The sequence below is a fragment of the Camelus ferus genome, chromosome 2 (genome assembly GCF_009834535.1).
Source record: "Camelus ferus isolate YT-003-E chromosome 2, BCGSAC_Cfer_1.0, whole genome shotgun sequence".
Taxonomy (NCBI): domain Eukaryota; kingdom Metazoa; phylum Chordata; class Mammalia; order Artiodactyla; family Camelidae; genus Camelus; species Camelus ferus.
Genome location: NC_045697.1, coordinates 23,886,259 through 23,899,031, shown reverse-complemented (window position 1 = coordinate 23,899,031; position 12,773 = coordinate 23,886,259). Strand labels below are relative to the sequence as shown.

At 33.6% G+C, this 12,773-nt stretch overlaps 1 long non-coding RNA gene across 1 annotated transcript in view; it reads left to right on the top strand.

Moving 5' to 3' along the window:
• LOC116668305 overlaps nt 1–7,445 on the top strand; it is a 32,846-nt gene extending 25,401 nt beyond the window's left edge. The window contains exon 3 of the long non-coding RNA XR_004325427.1: nt 7,435–7,445. This is a non-coding gene — a long non-coding RNA (uncharacterized LOC116668305). The remainder of the gene's footprint in view (nt 1–7,434) is intronic.
• Nucleotides 7,446–12,773: the final 5,328 nt, after the last annotated feature.

Here is a 12,773-nt window from a genome sequence, read left to right as displayed (position 1 = left end):
ACTGATAATAATAAAAAGGTTAAGGTGAATTTAGTCCAAAATAGTGTAGCCGAGTTATTGATTAGGGTCAATGAGTCACCAATGACTACATCTTGCCAGAGAAATGAGCAATTTTTGTTTCCTCTTCTTACTCAAATTATCAACTACATATCAATAATTGATCATTCCCTCTTTCTTGGATCACTGTGTTTTCTAGTTGTCTAAGACTTCATGATAGACCTGTTTCTTCTTAATCATTCTCTATTTCATGTGTTTCTTTTCAGTCCCTTACTCCACTATCAAACAAGTAAATATTAGAATGTCTTCTGCTTTTGATGACTTTCAGATGACCAAGTTTGGACTGTCCCCTGAGTTCCAGAGTAGTATACCCAAGAGTCAGTTTATACTACAGAGAAGTCTAACAAGCATCTCAGCTCTTCATTTGTTGATTCTTTCCTGCCCTCACCCATACTTTATCTGCAGATTGGCACTACCTGATTTTTTAAGCCAAGAATCTTGGAGTCATTCTGCTTTATTCTTTACATTCCTTATTCAACTTGTAAGTCCTGTTGGCTCAGTGTCTAAAATATATTCTGAATCAGATCCTTTACTCTCTTAAATGTTACAATACTACCTATCAAAGCTACCGTCAGCTGTCCCCTGAAATACTGCAGGAGCTTCTGTACTAAACTCTGACTCCACTCTATCCCTTACATAATTAAACTCTCATTAAACCATACAAATCATATTTCACTGCTCAAATTTTTAAAAAAATGTTCTGTTAAAATATAAATAAAATTTGAAGTTATCTACCATGTTTTAGAAGGTTCTCTAAGAAGTACTCTTCAACTCTCTAAGATACAGATCAGCTGGCCTTTTTGTCTCTGAAAATGACCAAGTGCATTTCTGTGTTATAGTTTTTGAACTTTATATACCTATTTCTTGGAAACCTCCAACACTTCTCTCCCAGGTCTCCACACAGCTGCTTTCTTTTTATTATCCTGGTTTCAAATCAAATATCAAGAAATTCTTTCATGATAGTCCAGCTAAAGCAAACCACAGACATTCTCTTTCACGTCACCCTATTTTACATGCTTCAGATCACTTACTACTAATTTTTGTTTCTATGCTTTTAGATGTTTATCCCTGTTTAGCATGGCATGCTTCACCACTGTATTCCCCAGTCTTGGAAGAGGATCCATAAATATATGTTGGCTGGATGAATATAAAAAAGGTTAAAATTTTTTGAAAATTATATTTCAAGACCACTCCTATAGTTATCAACTGACCTAGCATGTTTCAGTCCTGCATTGCTCATTACACTAGAGCAGGTAAAAGATTCTAAGCATCTGCTGAACAATTTATTCTGCTCTCAAGCTAGCAGTTGACCAATAAAAAAACAGCTGGAGGTGGCACTTTTAGCTGTCCTGAGGCAGATCCATTCCCATTACATTAACCTCAGGAGGTATAAGTCAGCCCAAGGACATCTCTGAACAGGTCAGTTTCAAAAACTTCTGCTTCAAGGTACCAAGTTCTGAAAGAATAACTGTAGTCACTCAGTATCCTGGTACAAGAGTAAAATCTAGATTTGGATTGATTGTTTTAATTAATGCACTTTGACTCCTAGACACAAAACAGGTTCTAGCATAAAGACAAATGGGATGTTCAGTCAACAATTATGCCTTATTTCAAACTTCGCAGAACCCCTTGATAAGAAAGATGACTATTTTGTTTATTTGAGGGTGGATATTCACCTTTGCTTGCTAAGCATTGTCTAATGAAAAATGGCATGACAACTTTGATGAATATAAAAGATTTAAGAGATAAAAGACAAGAGTTCAGGTAGTTAAAAGACCTAAGTCCAAGACACTTTACCTATGCTGAGCAAATAATTTCACTTAGAGCTCTCCTCTATTAAATGTAACCATATGTTTTAAATTCATCTTGTTTCTCCCTGCAGTGTAACTCACTGCCTTCTGAAGAATCCCAATTCCACCTTTGAACAGTTCTAACCCATAGAATGCACTCTGGACAATCTTATGATCATAATATGAAGACTTTAAAAGCTATTCAAGTTTTCTTCCAGTATAAACATCTTTAAGAGACCTCCTTTAGTCTTCTATTTCTTATGTTAAGAAAGCATAATTTCATTCAATGTTAAAAGGATTACTGCCAAGGAAAATATTGAATTGTAAAATATAAATTTAAGTCAAAAATATCTAGGAAAAAATCTCATCTTGGCTACTTCATATTACAGGATATTCTGAAGTACTAATTTAAAGTTTTTCCTTTATTTTAGTGTTTTTTGCATTATAAAAGTAATACATGATTATTACAAAAACTGAAGCAACAAGATGCATCAAAATTTTCTTTGTGATCAAATATGAAATCAACTATTTTATTTTTATTGAAATATAGTTGACGTACAATATTATGTTAGTTTCAGGTGTACTGCATAGTGATTTGGCATTTGCATATGTTACAAAATGACCACCATGATAAGTCTAGTAACCATCTGTCCTTGTACAAAGTTATTATAATATTACTGACCATATTCATTATGCTGTACATTTACATCCTTATTTATTTTATAAATGGAAGTCTGTATTTCTTAATCCCCTTGACCTAGTATGCCCAATCCTTCACACTCCTCCCATCTTGGCAACTGCTCATTTTTCCTCTGTATCTATGAGTCTATTTTCATTTTGCTTTGTTTTGTTTTTTTAAATTCCACATAAGAGTGAGATCATACAGCATTTGTCTTTCTATTTCTGACTTATTTCACTAACCATGACACCCTTTAGAGTTATCCATATTGTTGCAAATGGAAAGATATGATCTTTTTATGGCTGAGTAATATCATGTGTATATGACTCATTTTCTTTATCCATTCATCTATTGATGAACACTTAGGTTGCTTCCATATCTTGACTATTGTAAATCATACTGCAATGAATATCAGGGTGCATATACTTTTCAAATTAGTGTCTTTGTTTTCTTCAGGTTAAAAACCCAGGAGTGAAATTGCTGGATCATATGGTAGGTTCTATTTTTTAATTTTTTAGAAGACTCCATTTTATTTTCCATAGTGTCTGCACCAATTTACAATCTCACCAATAATGCACAAGTGTCCCCTTTTCTCCACATCCTTGTCAACAAAGATATTTGTGTGGTTACTGTGGGTCCACTGGTGGATAGGGCCATGTCTATGGACTAATAGGCTACAGGAAGGATTCCAAAATGGCATTACAGTTGTCACTGGAGTTGAATGAGCTCCCCAAAATGGTTGCTACCAACATCTCTATCCCTAGTGGAAGTTCTATCTTTGTAGAAGGCTCTCCAAGATCAGCAAGTTGGTCTGCCTCAGGCTTCTTTCAAACTAATGCGTATGCAATGGGATTCAGCTCATGTGAGGTTGTGTGCATATCCTTGAGAGCATTCTGTTTCCTATAACCCTCCAGCTGTTCTGAACATAAGCCCCAGGGATTTTTCAAAGCCAGACATTCTGGGGACTTGTTTTCTCAGTACAAGTCTCCTGATTCAGAGAGCTTGATATAGGGCTTGGATCCCTCATTCCTTTGAAAGTATCTTTGTACTTGTAATATTCCTACTGTTTATGGGTCACCAACCTTGAGGTATGGGTCCTGACTATACCACATCTCTGCCCCTCCTGTTTGTCTTGTTCTGGTTCCTTATTTAAATATTTAGTTGTGGAAAGTCATTTCTGCTAGTGTTCAGATCACTCTCATAGACAGTTGCTCTGTAAGTGGTAATTTTGGTGTGCCCATGAGAGGAGGTTAGTTTAGAGTCTTCCTACTTTACCATCCTGTGAAAGCTCTGGGCTGAAGTACTGATTTTCAAAGGGATAAATTTATAATCTAAAAGAGAACAGCATAATTTAAACAGACCTGGTGGTAGAATTAGAAAAAAATAGTAATAATCATATTTTTTTCTGATTAAAAAAAGTAAAAGAAAATATAACAATATCAAATGAGATACAGCTCATTTATTTCATTGTCAAGTCTAATTAGGAGTTTCACATAATTTTAATTCCGTTCTTTTGACTGTAGAAGGAACGAAAGAGTTTAAAAATACTTAATTCTAAACATAAAGAAAAATGTTCTTTCTTTTGTTCTTTCCATGCATGATTGACTTTTACATTTAAATCTCTATGCCTGATCCCTCTTCCATGATTCAGTCTTTGTACTTCAAGTGTAGGCTGAAGGCCTTCACTTAGATAGGTATGCCATAAATTTTACTTCAATGTGTTTAGGTAGGAGTCAGTCATCACGTGTTATCAGTGCTTTCTTGGAAAGGCTATCTTTTCCATTCCCTCAACAACTATCTTAGACAAACCTGTTACCTTCTCACACCTGGGATATAAACCTACAAAGCTCTGTCTTCATGGTTCCTTTCACCTGTTAGGCCCTCTCCTAACCCCTTGGTTCCCTACCTACCTGATCTCTTTCCCCCAGGGGTTCTTTTTATCCCCTCACTTTTACTACTTTTTGAAAAAATAGTTTTTAAAGACTCAGTTTAATCTGAATTCCTAGGAGAGAAGATTCTTGTTCTCCTTTCCCTTCCAGAGGCACAGTGAATCACGTCTTTTCTCTGCCTCCTTTGCTTCCACACATCCTTCTCCTTTTTCTTTATCCCACTTAAAAACAACAACAACAACAAAAACTGTGTCCATTCTATGCCTCTAGTACAAGGCATCATGTTTTTTTAGTCATGTATACTTACCATGGACTATATCCCTGGTGCATTAAAGGTACTCAAAAAGGACTGTGTGAGTAAATTTATAAATGAATAAGTGAATGAAATGAATGAATAAATAGGGGACCAGTGAGGTTCCTTATCTACCTTATTTTTACTCATCTGCCCAAACTGCAAGCACCTCTGCAAGAACTGGGGTCAAACAGAGCAAGTTCCTCTTCTATAGCAACTTTTTAAGGGGCCTCCTGATAATGCCAAGCACCCAAAGATCTTTATCTAACATGTGTACTGCTATGCAACTTCAACTGAGTCACAGGACTCCAGTCATTTACACAGGCTTCTATTTCCACTCTGTTGGCCTTGATGGATTTTACTTCCTAAAGAAAAACTTTAAACGACACTCCCATGATTGGAAATTTTCAGCAGTTCCAGTCTACCTATCATACAAAATCCAAGCTACAGAGCATGATAATCAACACATTGCAAAATGTGGCCATCATCAATATTTGCAGTTTAATTTCTCACAATGTTGCCACTCAAAAACTCTCTTTTGTCCTAGTATTCATTATTAGTCTCCCAAACTTCCAGACTTATCTATTACTATTTAGCTTAAGACATTTTTCTGTAATGAAGTCTCCTCAAACAAACTAATCCTTCTATTTTGTATTTGTCTTATTTATTATTTCTTAAATTTATACTGTAAGCTTCTTGAGGATCAGACTTTTGTTTTATTTACTTCTGTACCCTCATGGCAAAACAGATTTTTCTATTATATAGTATTTGGTTACATAAATGAACAAATATATCAAGATGTATCTTAAGACTATTCTCCCCAAAATGCCTTATATAGTAATTTCAAATGTTAATAAAGTATTTCTATATTAAAATATTAAAACCCATTTTTGTGTTTCATGTTAAACAATTACACTTTACTATCTCAAGTTTCATTGATTATGATGCTTATGGATATTTTACTTTGCATTTTACTTTTGCCTTTAGCTTTTTCCTAAATAACCTGTAAACTGATAAGAACAAGAGTTATATCTAATACTTCATTTTAACCCTAACAAATTTACATAAAATATTTATTAGACATTTGAAGTAAAACAAACATTTTGAGATAATCTAGGTTCTTATAATTAACTGAAGCACGGTGGAAAGGGCTGTAACCTAGGTTCAGATAAACAATGCCATATTTCTTGCTAAATTTGGTGTGAATTTAAAATGGGCAGCTTGCCTCCTCTCATCTTCTTCTTTGGGAGAAAGCAGCAGTGGAGACTTATACTGTGACCTATGACTAAACTAATCTTGATTCCTTTCATGCATTTGCCATCTTAACTGCCATAGACATGGCTGAGCTCTGTAGCAGACATGACTCATGGCTCAGACAGAGCCCAATGACTTCCTCTGGCTGATGTTCCATTTCAGTCCCCCCTGACTCAGGCTGGAGAGCATATTCCTAATGCTCCGTCTATTCCTGCTGGGCAGTCTTCTCCCTGCTTTGTAAGGTAATATTCCCTGACAAAAGGTCCTATGAAAGGTAACTGCCTAGTAATTCAGCATCTATACCTTGTGAAAACTGAAGGTAACTTGGGGAAATTAACCTTGGGTCCAAGGAATTTTACCAAATCATTTTTGCTACGTTTCAGCTTCATTCAGAAAAGACCCAAGAGTTTACTGTTTACCACCTGAACATTAAAGAAGATGTTACGTTTCCTTCTGCTCATTCTCTTACCGTCAATATATAATACATATCCTTCTTACCAAACAAATGCCTTAAAAGAGAAAATGGATAATTATTTATTTTTTGATACAATTTTAAAGGTTACACTCCATTTACAGTTATACAAAGTATTGGCTATATTCCCCATGTGGTATTGGATAATTATTTCTGATTGTTTATATTTTTCTTTCTTTGCACTATTTCTCAAGGGAAGGAAAAGATAAATGCTTAGAAAAATTTTTTTTTGCTCTTGTTAAAACTTTCCATTCTATACAGTAACACAGCCTCAAGGCCTCAATGTCATGAATATAAAGGGTATCATCTCTGTGGGCAAGAGTCTTCCAGTTTGGAGGAGGTAAGAGAGCTAAGTTAACTTGGAAAAAAAAATCTTCCAAATTATATGATTCTCCTCACATCTATAGTCTTGTTGCATTAATTATATATATCAAAAACTGAATGTAACTTTTAAAAAATTCATTCTGTAATAAATCCTAGTCTGCCACACTCTCCAGAAAGATGATTGCCTCTGGCCAACTGGGTCAAAGGACTTGTTCTCAAAAAGATAATAGTGGATTAAATATTAATCACTTAAATAGTGGATTAAATATTAATCATTTAAAACCATTAGCCTATTTCCTATATAATAATCAGCTTGTCTATGACTGTAACTTACATCTAGATGAGATTCAAGTCCTGATTTGGTAAATGATACTTCCAAAGAGATCTATTTGATTTTGGGTTAAGGCAGCATTTATACCCAGGACTCATATTTCTCATTCCCATTTGGCTTTTGCCTATTTGTTATTAAGCAGAGAACGGAGGAAAAGAAAGTTACCCTAGGATACTTAGAATAAAATCAAAAACTGATAGAAGCAGAAGATAGAAGATGATTCTGAGCATGACACTTCCATTCTTACATATCTTTCCCAGATTCCTTATTTCTTAATAACAAATACCCTCTTATTAGGCATTAGAGGAGGAAAGCTAAGACAGAAAACTCAGCTGAAAATATTCAGGATCAACTGGCTTTCCTTATAGCATTAAAATGTATTAGCATATGATCAATTGAAACTTGGTAATTAATATAATTCTCTAGGCAATGGAACGCTATCTTTATGGCAGCAAAATTTAAATATGTGATATGATTTTAAAAACATGAGAACATCGTTATATTTTCAAGCCAAATGGAGGTCTTTAAAAATACTCAAATGAGAAGATTTTTTGAGATTATTATTTAACTTTTGTTTTTTTAAACACAATCTTTAAAATGCTACCTAGATTAATTTATTGCTCCTATGTAGAGATATATATGGGTTTAGACTTTAATACTATACATGCCAATTTTTTTTCTATAAACTAGTACATTGTATGCAGTATATAGTAAGGGTATTTAGACTCAAGTTAGAAGAAATATATGTAAGGGCTAGTTTCCTCCTGGTTTTATAGGTCAGTATAATTAACTTCTTAGTACCTTTTTCCTTCCTTTTCAAAATAAAAAAGGCAATACTGGCAGATATTCAAGTTTCTTTTCTAGTTTTAATATTCAGTGTTGCTTTTGTTCTATTGTTTTGTTACCTTTTCACAAGCTAATTGAAGGATATCTTTCGGACCTGTGGGGATTTTAACCATCATCTAAAAACTTACATACAACATAAAATTAATGATACGACGTATACATACGTATATTTAAATCTCTGAGGAATCTGAGTGTAGCCATTTTTTGTTTTTGGTGTTACCGAGGGAACTTCAGTATAAAGCTAGAGTTAAAAGCTAGACTTCAAATGTGGTAAAGAATAAACAATAAGATGAATTATAGAGCACTGCACAAGTATGAAAAGGCTTAATAGAAACCTTTAATAATCATGTTTTAAACAGAAATAGAAAACAAACAAAAGAATATATAACTCACTCTTCCTAGATAAATTATCAGGAAGTTTTCCAATTTTGTCAGACGTAGGTTTACCCATTTCCAGTACAACCATTTTCAAGTGAATTATCTAGTAGAATGGAGCATATTTCTTTCATATATGAGTGTGTGTGTGTGTGTGCATACACACATGTGTAGGGGCAGGAGAGGACTGATGGTAGGAAAAAAAGGTTGAGAAAGGGGTGGAAACACAGCTTTACTCAAATCAGTTTCTTCACTGAATTGACCTAACTTCACATAAAACTAGCATAAGATTCCACACTTAAGCTGAAATGTGACAGCTTATCTTTTTTTCTAATCATGTTAACATAACCAAATACAACCATATAATTCTCCATGTAAAGTACTTATGGGGAAATAGGCACTGCCATGTGCTGCTGATGAAGCTGTAACTGTACAGAGTGTTAAAGGAGCTGAAACTTTAATTCTTTGTGTACTTTTTAATCCAGTCAACTCTCTTTAAGTAACTTAATCTGTGGAAATTATGAGAATTTATAAAAGGCTTATGTACTATAGTAATTCATAACAGCAACTAATAATGAACAAAATCAAAATTATAAAATTCTGTACAATATTCAAAATTGCACCTAATATACATAATAAATTGTTTATGATCTATTACTCAAATTTTTCATCATTTGTTAAGTAATAAATACAAAATTATAAGCTGTCTAATGTGATTATATACTTATGCTTACAGAAACAAATTCATATATTACAGAAAAAAGTAGAGTATACAATATAATGTTAATCTTCTCTTTTATTAATGGAAATTCAAATTTGAATTCTTAGAAATTTTTCTTCGTTAATAAACATACACATATATATGAAACTAGAGATTATCTTGATATAATTATAAATTATGAGCCAAATAAACAATAAGGCCTATAAAAAATAAAGAATATTTGGAGAAGATATATTTTAGAAATCTCAGTAATAACATCATGAACATAAGAATCTACAAGTGTGCCTTAAGATTTCTGAAATTTTAACAAAAATCACAGCTAACGCCTCTTTTTTCCCTCTAATCCTACAAGAGTGTGTTTTGGGGACAGATTATTTTTTTCCTTTTTTTTTCTTTTATAGAAATTGCAAATAAGGTCATTATTCCCACAAAAATAAACATTTTTTTTCTTATTTGAAATGGTAAGTAATCAATAGAGACTTAGATGAAGTTAAATCACAGTTCGATCACATTATTAATTCTTTTTACTTGAGTAGTAGCGACATCTCTGAGTCTTTGTGTAACAATGCAGTAAAAAGGGAAGATTTCTCTTACCTCCATGCATTTAGTTTTTCCTATGGCTCTAAAATAATTGTGTATACTTGAGGATGTACATATTTTTTATTTGAATAGCTGCTCAAGTGAAGTGAATTGAAATAGAAGATTGTAGGATGAAACTTCAGGTACTAATAATAATCTCAAATTGGGAGCGTCTCAGCTCAAACTGGAGAGATTAGATTATTGTTAAACTACATGTGATATAATTGACCTATTTTGAGCCATAAGAAAATTCTAAAATTTTCATTAGGAGATTCAATTTTTCATGAAGCAACTGGTATTCCTACTATAAATCATTTCAAAGAATTCCATTTTGAGGAAGGAAATGAAGATGGAAACAAGGATTTAATGTAGGGTAAATATTCTTCTCTTTTTAGGGCAATCGAACCTGAACACCAAGGCAAAGATGTGCTCAGAGGACTTACGAGGAAGAGAGTGGTTTGACTGAGGTTGAGAAGGTCAATTTGAGGAAGTCAAAGAAGCCTGTTAAGGCAAAATATGAATATGTTGTCTCCATATAGAGAAATGTAGATAGTTTCTTGTACTTACCGTCTGCTTTAACTAAACCTTAACTGAATTCTTGTTATGAACCAGATGGAGTGTGGTCTTTGCGATTCAATGCTTGAGGTCAGGACTTTTTGGTAGGTGATATGAAGTTTTAACAAGAAGGCTGTGATAAAAAAAAAAATGGTAAATATAAGCACCCAAGGCACTCAAAGAAGAAATACTTCACAGAAAATGTGTGTACATGAATATATTATTGTAAGTATAATAAAAACACCAAAGTTGTTACTTAAAACTAAATAATTCAGAATATATATTGATTTTAAGTTCACAAAATAGGGAAGAACCATGACAGTTTTCATACTTAATAAACTGGGGAGCACTCAAAGTAGAAACCTGAATTTTGAAAATATTCTGGGAGATCCTTTCTTCTTTAGTCATTTAGCAAATTATAATACTTCTTGAGATATTTATGATACTGTTAGACTCCATTTGTAGGTTCAACTTGAGGTATGCTTGCAATATAAATGGTAGACCTTTTACAATAGTCCTACCTCACTGTTGAATTCTCTCCCTCCAAAATTCCCATTCACACAAGCACAGACACACAGAGTCCCCAAAATGGTCCTTCTAATCAGTATTAATGGACCTTCTATTCAAATGTTGCAGAAATTCAGAAATTAATGAATAAGCATTTTTTACTCATCCTTAATGATATATATAGACTGCTCAATTTTTCCAGAATTTCTGGATTTTGCCACTAAGTGTAGTTTAACTTTTTAATTCTGTACCTCTTCCCTTAGAACAGTAATTCTCATGGTATTATAAATTCATCATAGTTAATCTTCCTCCTTGCAAAGTATTAGCAGAAAGTAGATTTTACCTCCCAAAATTTAAATAATTTTAGGCATATTTTAGTTTCTACTACACTGTATAGCACATTTTAGGGACAAATAAGCTGTATTTCTAAATTAGGTAAAACTATACCTTTAATTTTAACTTTAGTTATTTTAATGATAATGCCTACTATTATATTCATCCTTTTTTCTTAACCACCCCTAAGGACCAATCTACAATATCAACAAAATATGTTTCCTAATAGCCCAATTTTATTTTCATAGCTGTCATTTAAATAATTTATCTGTAGGCACACTTATTATCTAGTTTACCAAGGGAATTATTAGAACCTTCAGATATGAATAACTATTTTAAGTTAGGGTGAGCAGTTTATCCAAATGCTGAGTGAGACTTTCTGTTTCGAGACATCATGTACAATTTATTGAGAAGGGTTTTCCTCCAAGTTACTCTAAGTACCTTTTTAGTGATATGCATCTGCATTATGCAAGAACAATACATAAATCCAATTACCATTCCAATGTTAAACAGTAATTGAATTGAATTTATTGGTAATTATATAATTTTTCTACACCATATTCAACTTGCCAATCTATCTCTTTATCAGTATTTCTTTCTCAAATTGTTATCCTTTTGATGATGATCAAACCAGCAATTTTCCAACTTTTCCCACTATGTGTGATGTATTCAAAAATAAGATAGTAGAAATGACCATCAAGTTAATTAACTACTTCAGTCACCATCTTTGTCTTAATCTACTCTTATTTATGTATCACAGATACAATGCATGCTCTGGGGAAAAACAGAGCAGATGGCAACAACTATAAGTTTAAAGAAGGATGTTTGCATAGCTAGCCCTCAGTGAGAATGCAGCATTTAAGGAAAAGCTTTGGAGAAGTGCAGAAGTTGAAACACAGAAGTGACAGTAGCTAAAGGGGTGTAGTAGATGCAGACAAGTTTTGATATGTAAATGGGGTCATATCACAAAGGGCCCTGGGAGCTGTTTTATGATCATTTTATTCTATTCTGAATGCAAAGGAGAAACTTTGAAAGGTCATAAGCAAAAGAAGAATTTGATATAATCCGATATAATATAATCCTTTACATTTTACCAAATCATCCTAGTCTATCCTTAGCATATAACCAAGGCTTGTAAAATGTCAATGATTAATGGGTGGGTCCAAGTTACAAGAATGACCAGTGTCAGAGTCATAAACAGAATACAGTTGTTGTTTTGGTTTGACACTATTTCAAATCCACTTGTTAATAACAAGTAGAGTTATTATATTCCACTTGTTTATGATAAAGACAAAATGTTATTTTTAGAGGCACAGTTGTTTTGACATAAAATGAAGCAAGTTGTGTCAGGATGTCATCATCTTATTTGTTGTCCTTAATAAGGACTTGTAGTTCAGCTGCTAAGGGAACCCCGGAACCTTATCAGTAAGAATATGTGGAGAAGCAACTATGGCAAGGGGATATTTAGATGCTGATAATACTGAGAGTTTGTGAAGAGTATCTGAGAGTTTCAGTCAGGGGAACTCCAGAGATTTCAAGGTACGTGCTCCTGCCATGACCAGGCTACTCTTGGTTGGCAGTGGTGTTAAACTGTGCACCAGCCTCAGGAAGAGAAGGGACATCTAACTATTCCTGCCTGAGCAAGGTATTCCTCGTAGACAGTGGCACAAACCATGTACAGATCCCTGAAGACCCTTGGAGAATCCCAGCCTGGTCACCAACACTGGCACCATCATTCTCCAGCACCATGGAGCAACAAGGAACTTTTA